We start from the raw sequence: 25,486 nt of genomic DNA, 5'->3' as shown, positions 1-25,486 counted from the left end.
CTACAATCTGGACGCCACCCGAGGCGCAGAGGTTCTTTCCCCATCTTCTGCTGGTGCCCAGCGGCGCAGCAATGACCCCACAGCAATGACCCCTTCCCCGGGAGGGAAGCGACAGCGTGGGGAGGGCACCTCGGTGCCGAGATGAACCTCTCTGGGATGCTCCTTGGGAGGCAGGAAGAACGATTTGCAGCAGCCCCTTTCTGCCTCCGGACTCGGCTCTGTCTCCCCACATCGGCCCATAAATCACGGAGCGCTCCAGGAACGCTCCCACAGAAGGGCTCCCTTTGATTTGGCCGCCTGACAGCTCAAACACAATTTTTCAGGCGGCTCTGCCTCTTCTCCAGCCCCCCACCCCCAACCCCGAGCTGGAAGCTTTGAGTTGGCATTTACACTCGGCCATTTTTATTTTTTGGGGGTTTTTTTTGTCTCTAAGGGGCTGCGGCAGCTTCTTGGGGAGTCAGCGGTGGGAATCTCAGCAAGGATGAGCAGGGTTTTAAATCCGCACCCTGCGGAATCCTCGGGATGTGCAGGGGTGGAGGAGCCCTGAGCTCCCAAAAGCCAAGGGGTGAAGAAGCATCACCCACCCGGCCCAGTTTCGGCCTGGGCGCTGCTCAGGCACAGAAAATGCTTTTCTGTCTTTCCACTAAAAAGCCGGAGCTAAAACAAAGCACCAGGGATTTATCCTTCTCGGCTCCAGGGAGATTTAGAGGGAAAGAGAACCACTGGGTATTTAATTTTTTTTTTTTTTCCCCCCTCTGCTCAATAAAATGACCAGAGATAATCTGCTGGCTGATTTTACACCCACGGTGCTACGCTGGAGAACGAACTCAGAACAGTTCTAGCCCAAAAATTCTTTAAAGATGATCAGATTTGGAAAGTTTGAATTCTTAAACTGAGGAAATGTAATGATTTTGGGGTGTTTTGAGGCAGTTTGAGGCTGTTTTGAGGCAGTTTTAGGGGGGGTTCAGCATATTTAGCGTGTTTTTAGGCAGTCTTGGGTGTTTGAGGCAGTTTTTGGGTGTATTTAGGCAGTTTTAACATGTTTTCAGGCAGTTTTAGGATGTTCTGAGGTGGTTTTAGGCTGTCTTAGGGCAGTTTTAGTGTGTTTTCCAGCATATTTAGAGGTTTTCAGGCAGTTTTAGGGTGATTTCAGGCAGTTTTAGGGTGATTTCAGGCAGTTTTAGGGTTTTTTTGTGGGTGTTTTGTTTTGTTTTGTTTTTTGTGGGTTTTTTTTGTTTTTTGTTTGTTTGTTTGTTTGTTTATTTGTTGTTGTTTGGGTTAGGTTGGGTTTTTTTTTTTTTTTTTTTTTTTTTGATTCTTTGTTTGGGTTTTTTTTTGGTTTTTTTTGTTGTTTGGTTTGGTTTTTTTTTTTTTTTTTTGCATATTTGGAGTGTTTTCAGGCAGTTTTAGGGGTTTTTTTGCATATTTGGAGTGTTTTCAGGCAGTTTTAGGGGGGTTTTTGCATATTTAGAGTGTTTTCAGGCAGTTTTAGGGTGCTCTTAGGCAGCTTCAGGGAATCCATCAATGTTTTGTCCCTTGAGGAAGTCCGAGCTGTCATTCCCAGCCCCATCCAGGCCTTGTGCTCACCCATCCCGTGGTGCAGCTCCATTCATGCTGAATTTTGGGATGGATCCAGGATGATTTATCCAACGCTTCCTTGTCCTTTGGTATTTCCCTGCAGGCAGAGTCAGGCTCAGTTGCCCGCGTGTGGGACAGCCTTGCTCCTGCAGGGGAACCCCGGGGATGTTTTCCTCCAGCTGAAAACTCCTTGTTTGCAGAAGCCAGGTCCAGGTCCCGACGTGGAGAGGTTCTGATCCATCCTAAAAACAGGATTTTTCCCTGGCTGGAGAAAACCGGTTCTCGCCCAAGCTTCCCTCACTGGGGCTGAACACTTCAAACAGCAAATTAATTAAAGTCAGAGGTTCTTCCCTCCTGATCTCACGTCTCACGTTAAAAAATGGGAAATAAATCCGTCACCTGCCAAGGCAGAGCAGCCAAATCCGTGCAATAAAACATCTGTGCACACACACACACAGAGCAAACGGAGATAATCCTTTCCAAAGGATTTCACCTGGAGCCAAACCCCGGGGAGCTCCCACAGCTTCCCTCACAGAGGGGAGGTCCCCTCTGCCCTGGGGGATTGCAGCACTGGGGTGCGCTGGGGTGCACTGGGGTGCGCTGGTGTGTACTGGTCTGTACTGGTGTGTACTGGTGTGTTCTGGTGTGTACTGGTCCATACTGGTGTGTACTGGTGTGCACTGGTGTGTACTGGTCTGTACTGGTGTGTACTGGTGTGTACTGATGTGTCCCAGTGTGCATTGGTGTGCACTGGTCTGTACTGGTCTGTACTGGTGTGCACTGGTGTGTACTGGTCTGTACTGGTGTGCACTGGTCTGTACTGGTCTGTACTGGTGTGTACTGGTGTTTTCCAGTGTGTACTGGTGTGCACTGGGGTGCACTGGTCTGTACTGGTGTGCACTGGTCTGTACTGGTCTGTACTGGTCTGTACTGGTGTGCACTGGTGTGCACTGGTGTGTACTGGTCTGTACTGGTCCATACTGGTGTTTACTGGTGTGCACTGGTGTGCACTGGTCTGCAGTGCTCTGCACTGGTGTGTACTGGTGTGCAATGGTCTGTACTGGTGTGCAATGGTCTGTACTGGTGTGCACTGGTCTGTTCTGGTGTGTTCTGTTGTGTACTGGTGTGTTCTGTTGTGTACCGGTCTGTACTCGTCTGTACCGGTCTGCACTGGTCTGTACTGGTATGTACTGGTCTGTACTGCTCTGTACCAGTCTGTACCGGTCTGTACTGGTCTGTACCGGTCTGTACTGGTCTGTACTGGTTTGTACTGGTCTGTACTGGTCTGTACCGGTCTGTACTGGTCTGTACTGCTCTGTACTGGTCTGTACTGGTCTGTACCGGTCTGTACTGGTCTGTACTGCTCTGTACTGCTCTGTACTGGTCTGTACTGCTCTGTACCGGTCTGTACTGGTCTGTACTGGAGCCCAGGGGATGCCCGCACTGGACGCTGTCCCTCATTTCCGCAGTCCTCGTGCCATTCTCAGGGTTCCCAGGAATTCGGATTTTCCCAGCAGCTTCAGCAACCCTGAGTGCACAGAGAAACCCCAAAACAGAGAAACACAAAACTCAGAGAAACCCCAAAATCAGAGAAACCCAAAAATCAGAGAAACCCAAAATCACAGAAATCAAAAAATCAGAGAAACCCAGAAAACAGAGAAACCCAAAACTCAGAGAAACCCCAAAATCAGAGAAACCCAAAAATCAGAGAAACCACAAAATCAGAGAAACCCAAAAATCAGAGAAACCCAAAATCACAGAAATCAAAAAATCAGAGAAACCCAGAAAACAGAGAAACCCAAAACTCAGAGAAACCCCAAAATCAGAGAAAACCCCAAATCAGAGAAACCCCAAAATCAGAGAAACCCAAAACTCAGAGAAACCCAAAAATCAGAGAAACCCAAAACTCAGAGAAACCCAAAAAACAGAGAAACCCCAAAATCAGAGAAACCCAAAATCAGAGAACCCCCAATCTCTGCTGGTGCCAGGGAAGTTTATCGGGGCTGCGTGGGGGCTGTGAGAGCTCCCCCAGCCCCGAGGGAGACGCGGGGCTGAGTTGTTTGCGGGACAACCAGGCTGAAATCCTCCATCAGCAGCGGGGCTGAGGAGCCGGGATTTTCCCTGGGGGGCTGTTCGCTTTTGGATTATCCATCCCCCTCTGGAAGGACGCCCGGCAGCTCTGGTCTCCATCGGGAGTGTCCTGCCCAGCGCCGGGGCTGTGCTGGGGGCAGCCGAGGGGGCAGATCCACCCCAAGCCCTGCAGGGCCACCTAAACTTAAACTTAAGCTTAAACTTAGGTTAAACTCCACCTGGAAACACTCCAGCCCTAGATAAGCAGTTGGTCTGGGTTCTCTGGCCGTGCCAAGCGATTCCTGGCTGTTCCGAGAATCCCACTGGCCCAAGCTCCTGCTTCCAGCAGTTTTGGGGTCTCCTGGTGACACCAGTGGCACTCAGCTGCTGGAGGAGCCCTGTCCTGGCTGCTCCTGCTGCACCTCCCGGGCTGCACGATCCTGGCAGAACCCCTCTGGGCACTCCTGGAGAGCAGAGCTCGGCCCAGCTGCTTCAGGAAATCCTAAATCCAGCTCCAGCGCTGCTTTTAGGATTTCCTGCCAGTTTAGGGTTTGCTGCAGTGCGCCGGCTCAGAGCGTCGGGCGGGGGGGTTGATACCTGCACTTCAGGGTGTTCATTTGAATTTATTTTTGTGTGTGGCCTGAAGCCTCCATTCCCTAAATTTCCAAGTTACCACATCGTGTTTGGAAGGGATTTTGGATGCGTTTCCCTGTCTAAAATGTTTGGGATTTTATTTTATTTTAAGTTTTTTTCTGTGGTGTTCATTAGCGAATGATGCACAGCCAGAGTTAGGAATAATATAAAAACTGCAGTGAGGTGACACTTCTGGAGGCGAGGGTGGCCAGGTGACACTTCTGGAGGCGAGGGTGGCCAGGTGACACTTCTGGAGGCGAGGGTGGCCAGGTGACACATCCAGGGGTGGGAAATGATGCCACTCGTGCCCTCACATCCTGTTACAAACACAGGGCTGGGAATTCCAGCCGGGAATCCATCCCCTCTCCCTCTGGAGTCAGCAGAGTGAAAAATCCCCGTTCCAGCCCGTGCTTCGCCTCCTTGAGATGAGGATCTTGCACTCAAGTGAATCCACTCCAGAGCTTCCTGCACAAAAGGAGGCGTGAAGGAATTCGCTTCGGAGGAACCGGGCTGGGATCGATTCCAGCCGGGAAGCACAGGACAGGCACTGAGATATTTTTATTAGGAATAACTCGGCGGCCCGGGCTGCCAAGAACAGCAGATTGGGAAAAGGTGTGCAGGGCTTGAGCTCCTCTTTGCTCCGGATTTCAAAGGGTTCCTTTGTGCCACCGAGCGGCTCGGGAGATTCCAGGCAGGGAGGAGGAATTGCGGGAGGCTCCAAGTGTTCCCAGAGTCTGTGAGAGGTGAGGGATGGGATCTGGTGCCGCGCCCCGCTGTCCCTGCCCTGTCACTTCCCTCTGCTCAGAGTTCCAAGTCCTTAAAGCTGGAATTTCCAATCCTGCTGCTTGGAAAAGCCCTTTGAGACCGAGCTCAACCGTCTCCTTCAGGCCGGAATTTCCAACCTTCAAGGCTGGAAAAGCCCTCCAAGGTCAAGTCCAACCATTTCCTGGGCCAGATTGGAAAAGCTCCCTGAAATCGAGTACAGTCGCCTTCTCCAGGTTGGAATTTCCAGGCTTAAAGGCTGGGAAATCCCTCCGAGACCAAGTCCAGCCATCTGCTCCTCCAGGTTGGAATTCCCCATCCCTGAGGTTGGAAAAGCCCTCCAAGGTCAAGCCCAGCACCGCCACCGTGGTCAAGGATCCTGTTTTTCTTGGCTTATTTTAAAGCTTTTTCTGAATTTCGGACTTTGCGCCGAGCCTTCCAGAGCCGGCCTGGTTTGCTTAGGCCCGGCTTTGCTGCAGGACTTGGCTTTGCACCGTTTGCTCCCATCGTTATCCAGTGGCCGCACATTCCCACCCGGAAACGAACCCCGCGGATTCGGGAGGCCGTGCTGGGTGCATTTTCTGACACGTCCAAGACCCCAAATCCTCCCTTTGCAAATGAAAAAACACCAAACCCTTCCATGACCCAACGATAAAATCGTGGTTGTTGCCCGAATTATGCATTTTCCCCCCTTTCCTGGTGGTTTTTGGCAATGTTGGGGTGTTTGAGGCGGTTTTAGGGTGTTTTAAGGAAGTTTTTAGGGTGTTTTAAGGCACTTCCAGGGTGTTTTGAGGCAGTTTTAGATTGTTTTCACGTGTTTTTAGGCTGTTTCGAGGCGGTTTTAGGCTGTTTCTGAGGTAGTGTTAATTTCAGGCAGGTTTAGGGTGTTTTTAAGGCAGTTTCAGGCTGTTTTAAGGCAGTTTTAGGCTGTTTTAAATCTGCTTTAGGGTGTTTTCGGGAGGCTTTAGGGGGTTTTGAGGTAGTCCTGGGTGGTTTTAGGCTCTTCTGAGGCAGTTTTAGGGTGATTTCAGGCAGCTTTAGGGTGTTTTAGGGCACTCTCAGTCTGTTTTTGAGGCACTTTTAGTCTGTTTTCGAGACAGTTTTAGGGTGTTTTGAGGCAGTTTTATCCTGGTTTTGAGGCAGTTTTAGGGTGATTTCAGACAGTTTTAGGGGTTTTTTTTGCATATTTAGAGTGTTTTCAGGCAGTTTTAGGGTGCTCTTAGGCAGCTTTAGGGACTCCATCAATGTTTTGTCCCTTGAGGAAGTCAGAGCTGTCATTCCCAGCCCCATCCATGCCTGGTGCTCATTCGGGCTGGATTTTGGGGTGAATCCAAGATATTTATCCAATGCTTCCCGTGTCATTTGGTGTTTTCCTCCTTCCTGGGCCTTGTGCACCATGAAGTGACCGATTTAAAAGAATCCAGGCCCAAATTCCAGCTCGGAGCCGCTCCGTGGAAATGAATGGGCAAATTGTTGGGAAAGCTTTCCTGTTTATCTGTGTCCACAGGGATGAGACTGGGGGAGTCAATCCAGTGGTCTGGGTGGCCAGAGGGGAATACTGAAAATATTTAAGAATATATAAAAATAATAAACGGGGCTGTAGCTGGAGCAGTGGAAAAATCCTGGAGGGAAGAAGGAAGAGGGAAGAGGGAAGAGGGAAGAGGGAAGAGGGAAGAGGGAAGAGGGAAGAGGGAAGAGGGAAGAGGGAAGAGGGAAGAGGGAAGAGGGAAGAGGGAAGAGGGAAGAGGGAAGAGGGAAGAGGGAAGAGGGAAGAGGGAAGAGGGAAGAGGGAAGAGGGAAGAGGAAGAGGGAAGAGGAAGAGGGAGAGGAAGAGGGAAGAGGGAAGAGGGAAGAGGGAAGAGGGAAGAGGGAAGGGAAGGGAAGGGAAGGGAAGGGAAGGGAAGGGAAGGGAAGGAAAGGAAAGGAAAGGAAAGGAAAGGAAAGGAAAGGAAAGGAAAGGAAAGGAAAGGAAAGGAAAAGGAAAGGAAAGGAAAGGAAAGGAAAGGAAAGGAAAGGAAAGGAAAGGAAAGGAAAGGAAAGGAAAGGAAAGGAAAGGAAAGGAAAGGAAAGGAAAGGAAAGGAAAGGAAAGGAAAGGAAAGCTGGGAAGCTGCTCAGGCTGTACAAACCCACTGAAAACAGGATGAGATGCTGCTGTAAGAGCTGAGTCCAGCAGCGAGAAAACATCGCTTGAGGCCGTTTGGTCCCCACAGGTGAATTCCCAGCTGAGCTGTTCCATGCTGAGCATCCCGGGAGCTGGGCAGGGACCTGGGTGATCCCGGCAGGAGCTGGGTGACCCTGATGGGATCTGGGTGATCCCAACAGGAGCTGGGTGACCCTGACAGGATCTGAGTGATCCCAACAGGATCTGGGTGATCCCAACAGGATCCTGGTGGGATCTGGGTGATTCCAACAGGATCTGGGTGATCCCAGCAGGAGCTGGGTGACCCTGGTGGGATCTGGGTGACCCCACCAGGAGCTGGGTGACGCTGTCCCCTGGCAGGAGCTGCAGGCACAGCCCCGGGCCCGCGGGCACAGCCAGCCCCGCTCTCCAATCCCGAATTCCTGCCGGCTCCATCCCCGAGCGCGATCCGAGCCGGGATTACTCAGACTTGGCTGCAGCCTCCGCTCCCAACATATTGTTCGACAAATGTCAATTCTGAAGGGAAAAAAAAAACACAAAAAAGAAAAAAAAAATAATTTAAATGATTTCTCCGAGACGGAGTTTCAGATTTAACATCGAGCAGATGCTCTGGCTAAAATTAGCATAATGATTCCTCGTGCCTGCCACTTCCCAGGACATGTGTCTTCAACGGGAGCCTCGGAATATTAACCCAACTTCACAGGGATTTTTTGGGATCGTTGAAGACTCTCCCTCGTGGGTTTTGAGTGTTTAACGAGCACAGGGACCTTGGGAGTTAAGGAATTTTGCAGATGTGGAAGCTGGGGTGCAGAAATCCAGGGCTGTCTGAGGGATGGAGGCTCCTGGGCATCCAAATGAGCCCTGCCCTTAATTGGGGTGTTAATTACCCTTTGTTGGCCTAATTGCTGATGGATGGCTGAAAAGGGGCTTGGGCTTCTGGGGCCAGACTATTCCAAATAAACCCAGCCCAGGAAAGGTGTCGGGAGGGGTTTCCATGGGCAGGGGGAGCTCAGGGCTTGGCGGTGCCTGAGCCTGAACCTCCCGAATGTTCTCGTTTCACGTTCCGAGATCGACAGCTCGGGCTGGGAAAGGTTGTTAAATATATCTGAAATCTGCTGGCTTCACAGATTTCTGCTGCTCCAGATTTCCCAAGGGGAGGGGTGACGTGGAAAGAACATTCCCTGTCCCCTCTTCAGTCAGGAGTGGGAGTGCACAGACTGGGGCATGGGGGCTTTGGAAGGAAAAAAAAATCATGGAAAGATTTGGGCTGGAAGGAACTTAAATCCCATCCAGCACCACCCCAGGGACACCTGCCACTGTGCCAGTGTCCAGCCTGGCCTTGGGCACTGCCAGGGATCCAGGGGCAGCCACAGCTGCTCTGGGAATTCCATCCCAGCCCCTGCCCACCCTCCCAGGGAACAATTCCTGATTCCCAATCTCCCATACAGCGCTGCCCTCTGGCACTGGGAGCCATTCCCTGTGTCCTGTCCCTCCAGGCCTTGTCCCCAGTCCCTCTGCAGCTCTCCTGGAGCCCCTTTGGGCCCTGCCAGGGGCTCGCAGCTCTCCCTGGAGCCTTCTCCTCTCCAGGGGAGCACCCCCAGCTCTCCCAGCCTTCCCAATCCCCACAGGGTTTGTACATCCCAGACACTGTCCCTGGATGGGAAGACTCTGACCCAGGAAGGTGAAGTGACTCTTTGAGGGCTGCACGGGAAATCCATGGGAGAACTGATAGGAAACTTCCCAGATCCCACACTGGATTCCCAGTTCCTTGACGGGAACCTCCCTTCCCACCGAGAGCAGCTCTGCAGCCATGTGGATGGAAAAAAGCTGGAAGTGCTGGCAGCATTTTTCCCCTCTGTTGATGGATTTTGGGAGGAGAGGGATGAGCTGGGAGCGGCTGGAAGCGTGCAGGGCACTGCGGGGTGCTCCAAGGAGGTGCTGTGCAGCAGAAAGGGTGGAAAAATGAGTAAAAGTAAAAAAAAAAAAAACCCACCAGGAGAGGTGGGGACAGTTTGACAGAGGCCTTTTCAGGCACTGGGTAATTTTGGCACAGCCTGGGCCGGGCTGAGGGGAGGGATGGGGAGGAAAAGGCGCTGAGCTCCGGGTGAGGAGGGAGATGTGGTTGTTCAACCCCCCTGCACCTCAGGACAGTCCCTTTCCTGGCTGAACAGCTTCTAACAAAGGATTTCCACAAAAGTCAGCATGGCCTGAGCTTCACCCTGTGTTTTCCTGCCCCTGCAGCGGGAACAGGAGTCTCCAGGGAACCTGGGCCTTCATTTTCCAATTTAAACCAAACCACAATTTTCTGCCTAAGAGAAGCCACCAGCACCGGGCAAAGACCTTTGCGTGGATTTCCCTGAATGGATGTTTGTGCTGCTTAGGGGAAAATTACCTGAAAAACACCTTCCAGGGTGTTGAGGCACAGGGATCAACCCCGGGGCGTTGAGGGTGTTGGGTGTCATGGGCAGGGTGAGGGACCCTGGGCAAAAATAAATCTTAAATAACCTCCAGCGGTTTTTTAACCCCAAATCTTCGATGTGCTCGTGTTTGGCTCTGCGTGGAGCGCTTTAGCACGACATTGGCGCTTCGCTAGGGATTTTATTACATTTTGTTTTTACTTTTTTCCGAGGGTTTGGAGGGACAGGACACAGGGAATGGCTTTTAGATGAAGGAGGGCAGGGCTGGATGGGAGATTGGGAATCAGGAATTGTTCCCTGGGAGGGTGGGCAGGGGCTGGGATGGAATTCCCAGAGCAGCTGTGGCTGCCCCTGGCTCCCTGGCAGTGCCCAAGGCCAGGCTGGGCACTGGCACAGTGGGAGCTGTCCCTGGGGGTGACACTGGGTGGGATTTTAGGTCCTTCCATCCCAAATATCCCATGAATTCCTGGGACTGTGTCTTCCCAGCAGAGGCAGCTGTTGGGATCAGAGGTGCTGCAGCCTCTCCCTGCCTCCCCTCCACACGGTGACTCTTTGACAAGAGCTCCTCCCGGGCCGCTCTCAGCTCATCTCCAGCTGACGAAAAATAAATAAAGAAAAAGGAAGGAAGAGCATGGATGCGTCAGGAGGAGCTGATCCGTGTGCCTGGGCTGCCCAAAGCCCGGCCGTGGGGCGCTGCCGGGGGCACCGGAGGCTCTCACACCATCCCCGGCGTGTCACCGGCTTCGGGAGTGAAGGAGAGATTGCTTTGGTGGCTGCTCCTGCTTCGGGCTCCGGGTGATTCTCTCCAGCTCTGGGGGCTGCATTTCATTTGTTCCACTCCCACCCAAACATCTGAGCCCAGTCTGATGTAGGAACTGGGTTCCTCGTCCTTCCCAGTCCCTCACGTTGCCAGAGGGCCCCTGCTCAGTCCAGCTTTTGTGGCCTCCAAGTGATGAACCTTGGGCTGCTCCCGGCCCTCGTGGAGTCATTAGGGTTGGAAAATGTCTCCAAAAAAAAAAAATCAAATTCAGCCACTAACCCAGCGCTGCCAGGCCCACCGCTGACCCGCGTCCCCGAGTGCCACAGCCACACCTTTTCTGAGCCCTTCCCGGTGACTCCACGCTGCCCTGGGCACTGCATTCCGATGCTTGAAGGAAATACATTTTCCCTGATTTCTCTGCTGGTGCCACCCGAGGCTGTTTCCTGGTGTCTCAGCGGAGCTGGGCAGTGCAGAGCTCCGGCTGTGACCTGAGCCCGGCTCCCGTGGGAAGGGGAAAGGGAACAGCCCCAATCCCGCTGTTTATCCAGTGAGTCCCGAGGGCCCTGCGGTGGATCCGGATTCCAGGCTGCATCCCTGGAATTCCTGAAAGACCTTGAGCACCTGGTGACACGGCGGTGACTCAGGCTGAGGGCCAGGGAGGAGCAAAGTGGAACAAATAAAATCTCTTTATCCCGGGCTCTGATGGAGGCCGGAAGGAGAGCAGCTGGAATGGGGTGTGAAACGGGGCCATTGAGAAAATAACGCGCTTGTAGGAAATGTGTTATGGGGGATTTCCGTGGCTTTAGCACCAGGAGCATTTTTGGGGGGCGGTTTAGGGGGTGTTGGCTCTGGGGTGGTTGGAGAGAGCCGGGCTGGTGTTTTGATAGATTCGCTCATTCTCCTGCGAAGCAAACGCGGCGGAGCCAAGGGACAGCTCTGGGGATGTTCACCCCGAAAAGCACAGCCCGTGAGTTCCTCAGCTGCTGTCAGAGACTTCACAGCAGCTTTCTGTGGCTTTATCGAGCTGGAGTCAGACGGCAGCGGAGCCAGTGGGCTGGGGGTGATGGCTTTTTGCTCTTTTCAAACATTTTTTGTGCGGCTGCAGTAAAGGGGAGCTGGGATGGAGCTTTGCTGTGCCGGCCCTGGGGTGCAGCTGCTGTCACCAGGGGATATTCGATCAGGGAGCAGCACTCGGTTATCAAACGTGTCCTGAGGGGCTGAGCAAAACAATCCTGCCCGGAGTTCTCCTTTCCCCCACGTCCAGCAGGGCTTTGCTGCCCACAGACGGAACAGAACCGCTGTGCTGAGAAAGCAGATGTAATTTAAATGTGAACACAGCCTGGGCTGCAGGGCTCCGCTTCTGCTTTCTCCTAAAAAAAAAACCCCAGGCTGCCTCTTCGCAGCTGCCTGGAGCACCCAGGGGTGTCTGGCTCAGTCCTCGGAGCTCAGCTTGGGCTGCCCAGAGCTGGGATCCTGTGTGGGAATTGCCAGGGAATCCCTTTGTCTCCCCTTTTTATCCCAAGGGCTTCCCCTTTGTACGGGAGTGATGACAGGATCCTGGGATGGTTTGGGTTGGGAGGGATCCTAAATCCCACCCAGAGACACAGCAGGGACACCTCCCACTGTCCCCATGTCCAGCCTGGCCTTGGCCACTGCCAGGGATCCAGGGGCAGCCACAGCTGCTCTGGGAATTCCATCCCAGCCCCTGCCCACCCTCCCAGAGAACAATTCCTGATTCCCAATCTCCCATGCAGCGCTGCCCTCTGGCACTGGGAGCCATTCCCTGTGTCCTGTCCCTCCAGGCCTTGTCCCCAGTCCCACTCCAGCTCTCTTGTAGGCCCACTCCGAGCGCCAAAACTCCGAGCAAAAACCGGGATAATTATCCGAGCATCAAGCAATGAATATTAAAAAAAAAAAAAAAAAGAAAAAAAACCAATCAGATGGAAGCCTGGGATGTGTTGTAGGGATTCATCAGGCGGTGGGCAGCAGCGTGAGGAACCCGGAGTTCCCTGCGCTGGAAACCTGGCGGGACCGGCTTGTCCCTGACTGTCCCCGCTGTCCCGCCTGTCTCCAATGTCCCCGCTGTCCCCAAAGTCCCGCTGTTCCTGCCTGTCTCCAATGTCCCGCCGTCCCTCCCGCAGCCGCGGGGATGCTCCGGGAGATGTTCCCGGTCCCCCGGGCGGGGCTGTCCCGAGGCTTCTGCCGCTCTCACGCCGCATCCCCAGGGAAGGCTCCGGCTCCGGCTGCCGGGAGAGGAGCGGAGAGGAGCGGAGAGGAGCGGAGAGGAGCGGAAGAGAGGCGGAGAGGAGCGGAGACGCTCCCTGGCCGTGCGCTGCCGGGAGAGGCCGCCGCGGGCAGCGCCGGTGCGGGAGCGCCGGGAGCCGGGACAGATGGGGAGGGACGAGGAGGAGGAGGATGTGGGGGAGGAAGGGATGGAGAAGGGAGGGGGGCGGTGGGCGAGCCGCGCTCAGCGCCGGTCCCGCAGCGCTGCCTCGGCCGCCGGGACCCCCTCGGCTCCCCCCGGCCCCTGCAGGCAAGGAGGGGTGGGAATCACGGCACGGGCGATGGGAAGGGCTGTGCAGAGCGCGGGGGAAGCTCGGACCCGCTCCCGTGTCCGGCCCGCCCAGCTCGGCCCCGGGCGGGGCAGCGGCACCGGGCAGCGCCCGGAGCATCCCCGGGGATGGAGGGAGAATTCCTGCGGCTCGAGGAGCCCCGGAACTGGAGGGTCCCCAAGGCTGGAGGATCCCTGGGGCTGCAGGATCGCCGGGGCTGGAATATCCCCAGGACTGGAGAATCCCCAGAATTAGAGGACCCCCCGCCGCTGGAGGATCCCCGGAGCCGAAGGATTCCCAGACCTGGAGGACCGCCAGGACTGGATAATCCCCAGGACTGGAGGATCCCTGTGTCCGGACAATCCTTGTGCCCGGAAGATCCCGTGTCCAGGGCATCCCTGTGTCCAGAGGATCCCGTGCCCGGACAATCCCTGTGTCCGGACAGTCCCTGTGTCCGGAGGATCCCTGTGTCCGGAGGATCCCTGTGTCCGGACAATCCCTGTGTCCGGAGGATCCCTGTGTCCGGAGGATCCCGTGTCCGGACAATCCCGTGTCCGGACAATCCCTGTGTCCGGACAATCCCTGTGTCCAGAGGATCCCTGTGTCCAGAGGATCCCTGTGTCCGGACAGTCCCTGTGTCCGGACAATCCCTGTGTCCGGAGGATCCCTGTGTCCGGAGGATCCCGTGTCCGGACAATCCCTGTGTCCGGACAATCCCCGTGTCCGGACAATCCCTGTATCCGGACAATCCCTGTGTCCGGTCAATCCCTGTGTCCGGAGGATCCCTGTGTCCGGACAATCCCTGTGTCCGGACAATCCCTGTGTCCGGAGGATCCCGTGGCCGCGCGCGGAGCCCCGGCAGCCGCTTGACAACAGGAAACAATGTGGAGTGAATGGAAAAAGGGGGAGGCGCTGCCCGAGCGACTTCCCTTGACATCACTGCCCAAATAAGGAGCTTTAAACCAACCTTTTCTATTGCAGCGCGGCAGAAGATCCCCCTGGAGCCGCGGGGTCCAGCCTGGCGCCGGCAGAGCCATGGGAGAGCCGCGGCTGCCGCACGGGGGGCGAGTGCAGGTAACGCCGAGCGCGTCCCCCGGGCCCGGCTCCGTGCGTGTGTGAGTGTGCGAGTGTGCGTGTGCAGAGCCTGGATGCTCTTTAATCGCGTGTCAGCCGTGCCCAGCGCCGGGAGGGGCACGGCGGGCGCTGAGGCGTCCCTGGTGCCACAAGGGCACTCGCCGCTGAGGTCACCGCAATGAGTAACCGGGAGCTGCGTGCCGGCGATTTTAATTTATTTTTTATTTTTTTTTTTTTTCCTCCCTCCCGGGCGCAGCGCGTTGTTGGACACCCCGAGGGGGGTTGCGGCTCTTGATCGGCCGCCAGCACCTCCGGGGGCTGCGCTGGCACCGCCACGAGCTCGGGCTGTTAATTGGCGGCCGGCCCTAATGAGGGAGCCGGGCGCTGAGGCTGCAGCTGAGCGCTGGCAGCGCTGGGCTGGGCTGGGCTGGGCTGTCTGCCTGTCTGGGACGGATTTCCTCCTTATCACTCGCACAGGAAAGCGAGCGGGGAGCCGAGGGGTTGTTCTGGGGCCACACGTGATGCGGCGGGAGCCGTGCCAGCGAAACCCCCGCGGGAGCTCCTGCCGAGCAGGATGTTGGATGTCCCCGAGCCAGGGGCCGGACCTGCTGTCCCCGGGCTCGACCCGCGCGGAGTTTTATCCCTTTGAAGCGTTCCTTGATTAGCACCTGCTCATGCTCATGGGCAGAAAATGAGGCGGCTTTAAAAAATGCATTAAGGCTGAGTAAATGAGTGCTAACGAGTTAAGCTCCTTAATTCTCCTCGATGGAAATTAATAACGCCTTTGATGCGCCCAGAGGTGCCTCCCGGGCTGAGCCGCTCTATGCAAATGCGGGCATTGTTATTCCGGAAAAAGGCGCTGCTCGTGGTTTTATTTTCCCCCCCCCTCGTCGTTCCTGAGCTCCCCGGCCGTGCCGAGAGGGCCTGGCACTTTTACCCAGTTCCAGGCTGGCGCGCTGGAGCGTCTGGGGCAGCTGACACGGTGATTTATGGCGTGAGCAATACAATCCAGGCGCTGCTCCGCTGCCCGGGGATCACCTGCAGCTCCCAGGCTGAAGGATTGTTCCTGTCCGGGCACAGAGCCAGGCTGTGCCTTGGACCCGGTGGCGTCTCCGCCCTGACCCCCCACCCCTCGCGGTTTATCCGGCACCTGTGCCCCTCCAGGGAGGTGTTTGTGCCCCTGGGGACTCGCGTTTTGCTCACAGTCCCGGCGCTTCGCGAACTCTTCCCGTGGGTTCTTGTCGGGAAGCGTTCCCGGTGGCAGCAGAGTGCGGTTCCGCGGCCGGAGCAGCCGGGCTGGGTGGGATGCTGCGATCCTCACTCGGCTCAGGGGTGTCGAAAGGCCCCGAAGTGTCACTTCGTCCTCGCCCCCTTCCGCCTTGCTGCTGGAAATAGGATTTCTCTCATCCCTCCAGGGCAGGGTGCAGCGAGCCTGGGGCAGGGCAGGGGGGCTGAGCTGTGCCATTCCGAGCTCGTTCCCAGGAATTCTGCCCCCAGGGTTTGCCCGGCGGCTCCTGGGGCTGGCGAAGGTTCCTCTGCAGTCAGGAAGGAGACCCCAAAATCTGTAGAGGGCCGGTGTGAACTGTGCATCAGAGGGGGAAAAAAAAATAACCTGCAGGAGTTCCCGGGTCATTAATTAACGAGCGCGCTGGCAGCAAAGTGCTGCGGCAGGGCTGGGGCTGCGTCCTCTGGGGCACGAGTGCGGTGCAGCCCCTCAGAAACCCTCTGAGGAGCCCGGGGAAGCTGTGGCAGCCCGAAGGACGGGGATTTACCCCCGTGAGTGACCATTTCCATCCTCATCCACAACGGGCCCCGCTCCCTTCTCTGCGCCGGCCCTCGCCCGCTGAAGGAGCCTCGTGCGGCTTTTAGCGGGGGGACAAGGCACCCTCAGAAGGGTTTTGGGCACCCTCAGAAGGGTTCCGGGCACCCTCAGAAGGGTTCTGTGCCCCCTGCGCTGCTCAGGGGCTGCCCCAGGTGCGGGACAGGCGGGGAGAGCAGAGCCAGCCCCGCTCTGCTTTCGCTGGCCGAGCAGAGGCACGGCCCGGGCTGGGCTGGGCTCGGGGGGAGCAGCAAAATCCCAAATGTTTGGAGTTGGCTCTCGGCAAGCTCGGCTCAGGAGAATGGCTCAGTGTTCGGGGCAGCGTGATCGGATGTGGGGAACCACTCCGGGGAGCCGCGGGTGAGTCCCGGCAGCGGCGCTCCCGAAAATAACATTTATCCTTGAAGCGAACAACAGAAGCGCTGTTGAGAAACCTCCCCCGGGCCGCGGGGCCGGGGCAGAGCTGCCTTGGGAGCTTTCCCGAGAAGCCGAGGGAGCAGGGAAGTGTGTCCTGGAGGGAAATCACCGCGGCCGTGCCGGGGATTGGGTGGCAGCCCGGTAATGAGGGGCTCCAGGGAACTCCCCGCGCGTCACTGGCGCGGTCCCAGCGCCGCGTCCAGCTGCTCCTGCCTCAGCAAAGATGATTTTCCTCCTCCTCCTCCTCCTCCCTCCGTCCCCCCCGCTCGCCGAGGCTCCTGCTGCCTCCCAGCTCCGCTGTCACAACTTCTGGCCGCACGTGTTGAACGCCAGAAGCGCCTCAGCCGCCTCCGAAGCGCCTCAGAGCCTTGGGTTTCTTGGCAAGGGGAGGGTCAAACGTAGGGAAAAAGGGGAAAAAAAAAAAAAAAAAAACCTTCTCTGGGAAGGAGAGCGATTTATTTCAAATATACATTCAGCGCCGTTGTCCGTGCCTTTAGAAAGGCTGCTTGTTAGGGGATTTTATGGCTCTGCTGGGATCTGCGGGGCTGCTTGGGATGCAGGGAAATGTTTATTCTGTTTTCCAGCCTGCCTGTTACACTTGCTGAGCTCTCCCTTCGCACCTCTGGCTCGTTAATCCGGGGCTGAGCTGAGACCACCTTGAGAGAGGACGGAGGTGATTTGTGCTCCCGCTGCGCCCCGGCTGGAATTCCAGAAACTGGGCTTTCCCGGAGCGCTCAGCTGGGATCCTGGGCCCTGCAATTGGGGCAGGAATCACAAATGAAGGAGATTTTCATCCTGCCCGGCTCTAATTACCAGCCTGCAGAAGGTGAAGCTCCTAACGAGCATCAAAGGGCGCATTGTGCGTCCGTGCCGAGGGGGCTGGGGCGGGAGGGGCTCAGAAAACATTTGGGGAGAGTGGATGTGGCCATAAATCTCCCCCGGCCCCCACGCTGCCCCGTTTTCCCTGCAAAGCCCCGAGGCAAGCCCCTGCAGGGCTGGTTTTTGTGCACTCCCCGCTGCCTGGAGCTCTCGGAGGGGGCTGGCAGGTGCAGCAGGTGAGGGGCTCAGCCAGCGGGGCTGGGTGGGGTGGGCTCAGTGGAAACCCCCCGAGCAGCCTCTCCCCGCAGAGGAACAGGAACCAGCCCATTCAAGACCTCGGTGGTATTTTTGTATTTTTTTTTTTCTTTTTTCTTTTCTTTTTTTTTTTTTTTTTGGTTGTTGTTTCCAGTTGGACGGAAAAAATTGCAGCTTTTGGGGACACTTTCCTTCCTTCTGGGAACTGCTTGGCAGCTTTTGAGCCGGGAGAAGTGAGGGGAAAACATGAGATCAGGTTTTCCTACCTTCCCGAAATGGACTTGCTTGTAAAGCGAGGGAGCTCGCTGCCTTGAAGCCAGGCACCATCCTGGGCGACTTTTAGGAGTTTTTTAGTCCCAAATCAGAGCAGAGCATCTTCAGCATTGGGGGGAACCTTATTAAACCCTTCCTTGTGCTAATGAGGTTTTCAGCTTCAGCAGCTCCTCAATTTCCAGATCCTAAATCGTCTTTTAGCCCATCCATCACTCATTCCCTGGATTTTGGAGGGTCACCTGCTTGTTGAAGTGTTATCAGGCTTTGGGGTTTCAGGTGTTTTGCTCTGATTCTTCAGTAGTTGTATGGAATTTAGGCAGAGTTCTGTCAGAAAACAGCCGGATCCAGCTGAATCCAGACCTGGGATTTGGGGTTCTCCCAAATGGGCTGCACCGAGACATCCAGGGGTGTGCTGAGCCCTCACTCGGTGCTGCAGTTCACCCCAGGAGAATCCCATAAAATTGAGCCTGGGCCCTTTTCCCAGCAAGCTCGGGCTGAAGGGCAGGGAATTCCTGAAACCTTTCCAGGGCTGAACCCCGAGTTTGCCTTGCTCAGGCCGCCTCTCCTGCAGGGTCCAAAAGGCAGAGGAGGGAAAGCGCAGAGCCCCGGGGTTTGGGGGCAGGTGAGAGGAGGTTTGGGGGCAGGTGAGAGAAGGTTTGGGGGCAGGGGAGAGGAGGTTTGGAGGCAGGGGAGAGGAGGTTTGGGGGCAGGTGAGAGGAGGTTTGGGGGCAGGTGAGAAGGTTTGGGGGCAGGTGAGAGGAGGTTTGGGGGCAGGTGAGAGAAGGTTTGGGGGCAGGTGAGAGAAGGTTTGGGGGCAGGTGAGAGGAGGTTTGGGGGCAGGTGAGAGGAGGTTTGGGGGCAGGTGAGAGGAGGTTTGGGGGCAGGGGAGAGGAGGTTTGGGGGCAGGTGAGAAGGTTTGGGGGCAGGTGAGAAGGTTTGGGGGCAGGTGAGAGGAGGTTTGGGGGCAGGTGAGAGGAGGTTTGGGGGCAGGGGAGAGGAGGTTTGGGGGCAGGTGAGAGGAGGTTTGGGGGCAGGTGAGAGGAGGTTTGAGGGCAGGTGGGGGAAGGTTTGGGGGCAGGTGAGAGGAGGTTTGGGGGCAGGGGAGAGAAGGTTTGGGGGCAGGTGAGAGGAGGTTTGGGGGCAGGTGAGAGGAGGTTTGGGGGCAGGTGAGAGGAGGTTTGAGGGCAGGTGGGGGAAGGTTTGGGGGCAGGTGAGAGGAGGTTTGGGGGCAGGGGAGAGGAGGTTTGGGGGCAGGGGAGAGAAGGTTTGGGGGCAGGGGAGAGAAGGTTTGGGGGCAGGGGAGAGAAGGTTTGGGGGCAGGAGAGAGCTTTGGGGGCAGGGGAGAGGAGGTTTGGGGGCAGGTGAGAGAAGGTTTGGGGGCAGGTGAGAGAAGGTTTGGGGGCAGGTGAGAGGAGGTTTGGGGGCAGGTGAGAGCCTCGCTAGGCCGAGGCCAGCCAGACCTGTCAGTGATGGCAGGTTTGTGTGGGAGCAGTCTCTGGATACAGGGAATTTCGCAGGTGGAATCCCAATCTTGGCCGTGGTGCCTGGAGAAGCAGGACAGCTCTTTCCCACAGGAAGGAAAGCACGGAGCCCTCCCCAGGGATCTGGGGACGGTTGGGAGCTGACCCTCGTGAAGCCACTGCCAGCCAGGCTTGTCCTGGCAATATTCCTGTGGGAATCCTTGGATGTAAGGAAATTTGGAGGTGCAATCCCGATGCTGGCCGTGGGTGCCTGGGCGAGGACAGTTCTGTTCCGTAGGAAGGAGAGCACAGAGCCCCAGGGTTTGGAAGGCGGGGGGGAAGAGACCCTCAGCATCAGGGGAATTAGGGAGAGATTTCTGCCTCAGGTGTTCCAGGAATTAGGGAATTTCTGCCTCGGCCTCCTTCACCCTCAGCTCTGGGATCCCCTGCCGGAGGTGATGGAGTGGGAGTCATTTAGTCCCTGAGGGATTTGCAGTGGAAACTGGGAGACTCTGAGGGTTTGTAGGAGCTTTGGGGGGGTTCAGGAAGAACCCCCTGAGCCCGGGATTTGTGCCTGGCTCCTCCTGCCTCGAGCAGCAGGGAGATTCCCAGGGAAAAGGGTGGGATAGGAGGGCTCTCCCCATTCCCTGCTGGATCCCGAGGGGTGCAGGGAGTGACCCCGGGGCAGAGCTGGGGGCTGTCACTGACAGGGATGTGCCTCACAGCTTTCCATGAGGCATTGCTGACTCCTCAAGTGGCTGCCCACGGGTTTCCTGTGTTCCCTCCGTTCAAGGTTTTGGGGGGTTTGTTCCCTTTCTGGGGGCATTTACTGAATAAAATCTGTGAACTGAAGTGATAGCGTTATAAACGAAAGCTATGGGGAAGGGTGGGACTGAAACGAGCCGAGTAGAAATTAAAAATAAGAAATATTCCCGGAGTCCACGTGGATGGATTCCGGTGGGCGCTTTTGGAAAGCCCTGGGATGGTCCCATCACCTGTAAATCAGGGACCCTGGTCACCCAGGGCTCAGTAAGGGGCTGGAAGTTGCATTTGTCCCTTTTGCTCAGGGCTGTAAATGGGATGAACACCCCTGGGACCCTGCAGCTGCTCTGGGATCGGGGATTCTTTAATTCTCTGTACAGCAAATTTCCCAGACTGGAGACCTCACTGGCCTGGGAGGGGGATGGAGGGGCAGGACAGGGCTTTGTTGGGGTGAATTTGAGCACCCGCTGAAAATCTGCTGGGTCTCGGCACGTTTTAGAGAGGCAAATGAAGTCTGGGCTGCGTTTGGGAGGAGGATGCCTTCAGCCTGGAGGTGGGGAGTGTTTGTGTGCGGAACAACGCGGTGCAGTGGAAGGTCAGGCTGGAACCGGGGGCAAAAATAGAGCTGGAGATGCCTCCAGCGAATGTGAAGCTGCTCTGAGCTGGAAGGGAAGTGGAGCTGGGTGTTTAATTACCTCCCACCATCTTGCCCGTGGTGCTGAGGTATTTCCTTCGTGACTTTCTCAGGCTAAAATTAACAAAACCTGAAGAGAAACCGCTCTTCCACCGCCGTGTTTACGTGAGAAAATTGGCCGGGGCGCAACAGTGTGGCCACTGTAGCCTGGAATAAGCGCCTGCTTCTTCTGGGAGCGAGGATCTCTGCTGGAAATCGTCCTGCAAGGATTCACAAGGGTTTGGGGCCAATCTCCTTCCGTGGAAAAGTGCGTGCCTCAGTTCCCACTTCTGTAAAATGGGGTTAAAAATATTCTCCCTCCCTCCCTCCCAGGAGCGTTGCCACACTCCCCGCACGGCAGTTTGCAAAAGACCGCAGAGTTTTTTCCACCGGGGTGAAAAAAAAAAAAAAAAAACAACACTAAATAAAAATAAATGGCTGCTATTTTAGATGGCATTCCCAGTAAATGGCGTTGGAAGCGCTTCGTGCACAGGGAGCGACTGCAAATAACTGGAACCTGTCACAGAATCCCGGAATGGTTTGGGTGGGGAGGGAACTGAAAGATCCCAATGGGCAGGGACAGCTCCCATCATCCCAGGTAGCTCCAAACCTGGCCTTGGGCACTGCCAGGGATCCAGGGGCAGCCCCAGCTGCTCTGGGAATTCCATCCCAGCCCCTGCCCACCCTCCCAGGGAACAATTCCTGATTCCCAATCTCCCATGCAGCGCTGCCCTCTGGCACTGGGAGCCATTCCCTGTGTCCTGTCCCTCCAGGCCTTGTCCCCAGTCCCTCTGCAGCTCTCCTGGAGCCCCTTTGGGCCCTGCCAGGGGCTCGCAGCTCTCCCTGGAGCCTTCTCCTCTCCAGGGGAGCACCCCCAGCTCTCCCAGCCTGGCTCCAGCCTCATCAGTTAAAGATTCCCAGCTCTGTTCACCCCTCTGGGTGATGCTGGGGCGTCTCTGAGAGCCAAAAACCCCTGAAAAGGGTGGAAGAGAGCCAAGGACCACTGAAGGATTTAGGTGAAGCCGGGCTGGCTCCTCACCCCTCGCCTTGGCAGCATCCCAGTCCCCTGCCGTGCTCTGTGTCCTTGCAGAGGCAATCCTGCCGAATTCCGGGGGTCTCCACTCACCCCAAACCCTCAGAGCCTTTGGGAAGCTGCTGGGGCTGGTGCTGCTTTGGTTCAGGAGCAGGAACAGCACCAGGGGTGAAAACATCACATTTATTATTACTCTTCATATTATTTTTATTGTTGTTGCCGTTTATATATTATTCTATTTGTTCATTCATTATTAATTATCATCTTTATGCAGGTGTAGGATGCATTTTGCAGCTTTTGGGGTGGATTTGCAGGTCTGGGGATGGGTTATACAGGTTTTGGGATACATTTTGCAGGTTTTAGGGTGCATTTTGCAGGGTTTGGGATGCAATTTGCAGCTTTGGGGATGGCTTTTGCAGGTTTGAGGATGGATTTTACAGGTTTTGGGGGAATTTTGTGGGTTTTGGGGTGCATTTTGCAGGCTTTAGGATGAATTTTGCAGGGTTTAGGGTTTGTTTTGCATGTTTTAGTGCATATGCAGGTTTGGGGATGGATTGTACAGGTTTAGGGGTTAATTTTGTGGGTTTTGGGGTGCATTTTGCAGGGTTTAGGATGCATTTTGCAGGTTTTGGGGTGCATTTTGCAGGGTTTAGGATGAATTTTGCAGGGTTTAGGGTTCATTTTGCATGTTTTAGTGCATTTGCAGGTTTGGGGGGGGATTGTACAGGTTTGGGGGTGCATTTTGCAGGGTTTGGGGTGCATTTTGCAGGGTTTGGGGTGCATTTTGCAGGGTTTAGGATGCATTTTGCAGGGTTTCAGATGCATTTTGCAGGGTTTGGGGTGCATTTTGCAGGGTTTGGGATGCATTTTGCAGGGTTTAGGATGCATTTTGCAGGGTTTGGGGCTTTAAGGAGGCGAAGGGGAAGTCCCAGGTGAGGTGTTGTTGCTTTGCAGCCCCCCCAGGCTGGAGCTGCTCTGGGATTCTGGTTTGGATTCGTCGCCGTGGCCGCACTCTGCTGCCTGCGGGGTTTGGATCTGGCGCCCACCTGGCAGAAAACGCTTTGTGCTCCTGTTTGCATCCATCAGAGCTGGGGATGGATCTCGAGGTGGGAGGTGGCAGCCAAAACCTGAGCCCTGCAGTTGAGGCTTTGAGGCAAACAGGTGTAGAGACAGAAATCTGTGAATTAAAATATCAGGAATGGCCCGATCCCGTTGCTTGGAACTGGAAATGAGACTCTGCTGGCACTCAGGGATGGATCCAGGGATGGATGTGGCTGCAGGAGAGCTGCAGAGGGACTGGGGACAAGGAGGGACAGGACACAGGGAATGGCTCCCAGTGCCAGAGGGCAGCGCTGCATGGGAGATTGGGAATCAGGAATTGTTCCCTGGGAGGGTGGGCAGGGGCTGGGATGGAATTCCCAGAGCAGCTGTGGCTGCCCCTGGATCCCTGGCAGTGCCCAAGGCCAGGCTGGACATTGGCACAGTGGGAGGTGTCCCTGCCAGGGCACAGAGTTGGAACAACAATTCCTGATCAGCCCCTCTGGAGCCAGGCTGGGAGAGCTGGGGGTGCTCCCCTGGAGAGGAGAAGGCTCCAGGGAGAGCTGCGAGCCCCTGGCAGGGCCCAAAGGGGCTCCAGGAGAGCTGCAGAGGGACTGGGGACAAGGCCTGGAGGGACAGGACACAGGGAATGGCTCCCAGTGCCAGAGGGCAGCGCTGCATGGGAGATTGGCAGGAATTGGGAAGGACTTGTGTCAAGCACAATGCCAAAAATTGTGGCTGTTCAGGGCTTTTTTGGATTTTTGAGCCCATTTTTGCCAAATCTGAGCAAAGGGAGCTGATTTAATAATCCCTGATTGAAATCCAGGTGATAATTTATTTGTCACACAAATAAATGTGCTGGGTTCTTCCCAGGCCATACAAAGCTCAGGAGGGACGCGGGGACAAGAGAGATGGGGAAGGTTCTTGTGAGGCTTCTGGGGAGCAAAAAGTTCAGGTTTTATTGGGAAAAAAAAAAAAAAAAAAAGGGCTCTGAATTTGTTCTTTCTTTGAGAGTGAAGAGTTTGAACTGGAGAGGGCTCTTGGTGCGGGAAACAGCTTTGGAGAGGTGTCTGCTGGAACAAAAGCAGGGTTCTGGTGAATAAACGTGGGAAGTCCGAGGCACAGCGTGGAATGGGAGCACGGGAACATCCTGGGAATGCACCGACAGCTCCGCAGGGCTGGGACCTGCAGCTCTGCCCGGCACAGACCCCGAATCTCTGAATTAATGACGGGGGTGGCTCAGGGGAGCCCCCAGACCTGGCACTTCCCCTCCTGCCGCTGCCCCGGCGCTGTGCCAGAGCCCCAATCGCCTTTCCCAAGGCAGGACAGAGCGCCCGGGGCTCAGGTGGGTAAAACATCCTGGATATTTTCCTTCCAGCTGCTCTGGACCCTGGGCATGGCTCGTCCCTCCGTCCAGCACAGCGGAATTTCCTCCGAGAGCGCTGCTCTGGCTCAGTGTCCATCATTTGCTGCTCGGGGCCGGGTTTGTGCCCGTCCCCAGCTCGGGCGCAGCCTCTCCTCCCGCTGGGTGTGTGAGAGAGGCAGAGCAGGGGATGTTTTCCATTTCTCCGTGTTATTTCTGGCCCGGCCGCCCGCTCTGTAATCGCTGTGGAAACTGTTATGCTTGGGGGTTCATCAAGGAAACGCTGCGAGCTCTTCTAGGGAGAAATATCTCCAGCAAGTGGCTGCGATAGTGGTTTCATAAGGGCTGGCTTTAATTGGGAACAGCATTTCCAGGAGGTTTTTGCTGGCTCTGTTTCCGAGGGAGGCGAGGAACAGCTGAAGGGAAACGGCAGAGGAGAGCCCCCGGCGCACCGGGGAAGGGAGGGTCGGTGCTGGGGACTCCGGTGCTGCTTCAGGGGGAAAAAAGGAATAAAATAAATCAGCTTTTTGTTTTGAAGATGGGGGGGAAAAACATAGTTTGGAGAGGCGGGGGGTGTTCTTGGGGGAATGGGAGAAGGTGGAGATGGGTGGGGTTTGTGGTGGGGGGGAACCAGTGATGGGTGTCCCTTGATGGTGCCAGCAGCTGAGCCACGGCCACAAGTGGCTCTGCTGGAGCGGCCTGAGGTGGCTCCACGTGGCTGAGGGTGGATTTGGGATCCCCTGTGCGCTCACCCCAATCCCTCAGCGCCTTTGGGGAAGGTTCAGGAGCGGGAGCAGCGCCAGGGGTGAAACCATCGCTGCCAAGCGGGAGAGATTTCCTCACCCCGAGGCAGGGCTGTGTCTGTGCTGGAGCAAAACCCTGCAGGGTCAGGTTTGGGATGCGTTTTGCCAGCTTTGGGATGCGTTTTGCCAGGTTTGGGATGCGTTTTGCCAGGTTTGGGATGCGTTTTGCCAGGTTTGGGATGCGTTTTGCCAGGTTTGGGATGCGTTTTGCCAGGTTTGGGATGCGTTTTGCCAGGTTTGGGATGCGTTTTGCCAGGTTTGGGATGAGTTTTGCCAGCTTTGGGATGCGTTTTGCCAGGTTTGGGATGCGTTTTGCCGGGTTTGGGATGCGTTTTGCCAGGTTTGGGATGCGTTTTGCCAGGTTTGGGATGCGTTTTGCCAGGTTTGGGATGAGTTTTGCCAGCTTTGGGATGCGTTTTGCCAGGTTTGGGATGCGTTTTGCCGGGTTTGGGATGCATTTTGCAAGGTTTGGGATGCGTTTTGCCAGGTTTGGGATGCGTTTTGCCAGGTTTGGGATGCGTTTTGCCAGGTTTGGGATGCGTTTGCCAGGTTTGGGATGCGTTTTGCCAGGTTTGGGATGCGTTTTGCCGGGTTTGGGATGCGTTTTGCCAGCTTTGGGATGCGTTTTGCCAGGTTTGGGATGCGTTTTGCCAGCTTTGGGATGCGTTTTGCCAGCTTTGGGATGCGTTTTGCAAGGTTTGGGATGCGTTTTGCCGGGTTTTGGATGCGTTTTGCCAGGTTTGGGATGCGTTTTGCCAGGCTTGGGATGCGTTTTGCCGGGTTT

General features: G+C 55.9%; 1 protein-coding gene across 6 annotated transcripts in view; it reads left to right on the top strand.

Annotated features, from left to right (window-relative positions):
• Positions 1 to 25,486, top strand: part of HIVEP3 (HIVEP zinc finger 3) — a 270,464-nt gene that overhangs the window by 136,610 nt on the left and 108,368 nt on the right. For 4 of the 6 annotated variants that reach the window (XM_040086052.2, XM_058423553.1, XM_040086051.2 and 1 more), the window contains one exon: positions 13,895 to 13,987. The exons of the other annotated variants lie outside the window; for them this stretch is intronic. The gene's annotated coding sequence lies outside the window, so the exon portion shown is untranslated. The remainder of the gene's footprint in view (positions 1 to 13,894; positions 13,988 to 25,486) is intronic. 6 annotated transcript variants of the gene reach the window in all.

Source organism: Hirundo rustica, chromosome 25, assembly GCF_015227805.2.
Source record: "Hirundo rustica isolate bHirRus1 chromosome 25, bHirRus1.pri.v3, whole genome shotgun sequence".
In the NCBI taxonomy this organism is placed as follows: Eukaryota; Metazoa; Chordata; class Aves; order Passeriformes; family Hirundinidae; genus Hirundo; species Hirundo rustica.
The sequence above is the reverse complement of the archived record's forward strand: the minus strand, read 5'-3'. Positions and strand labels throughout refer to the sequence as shown.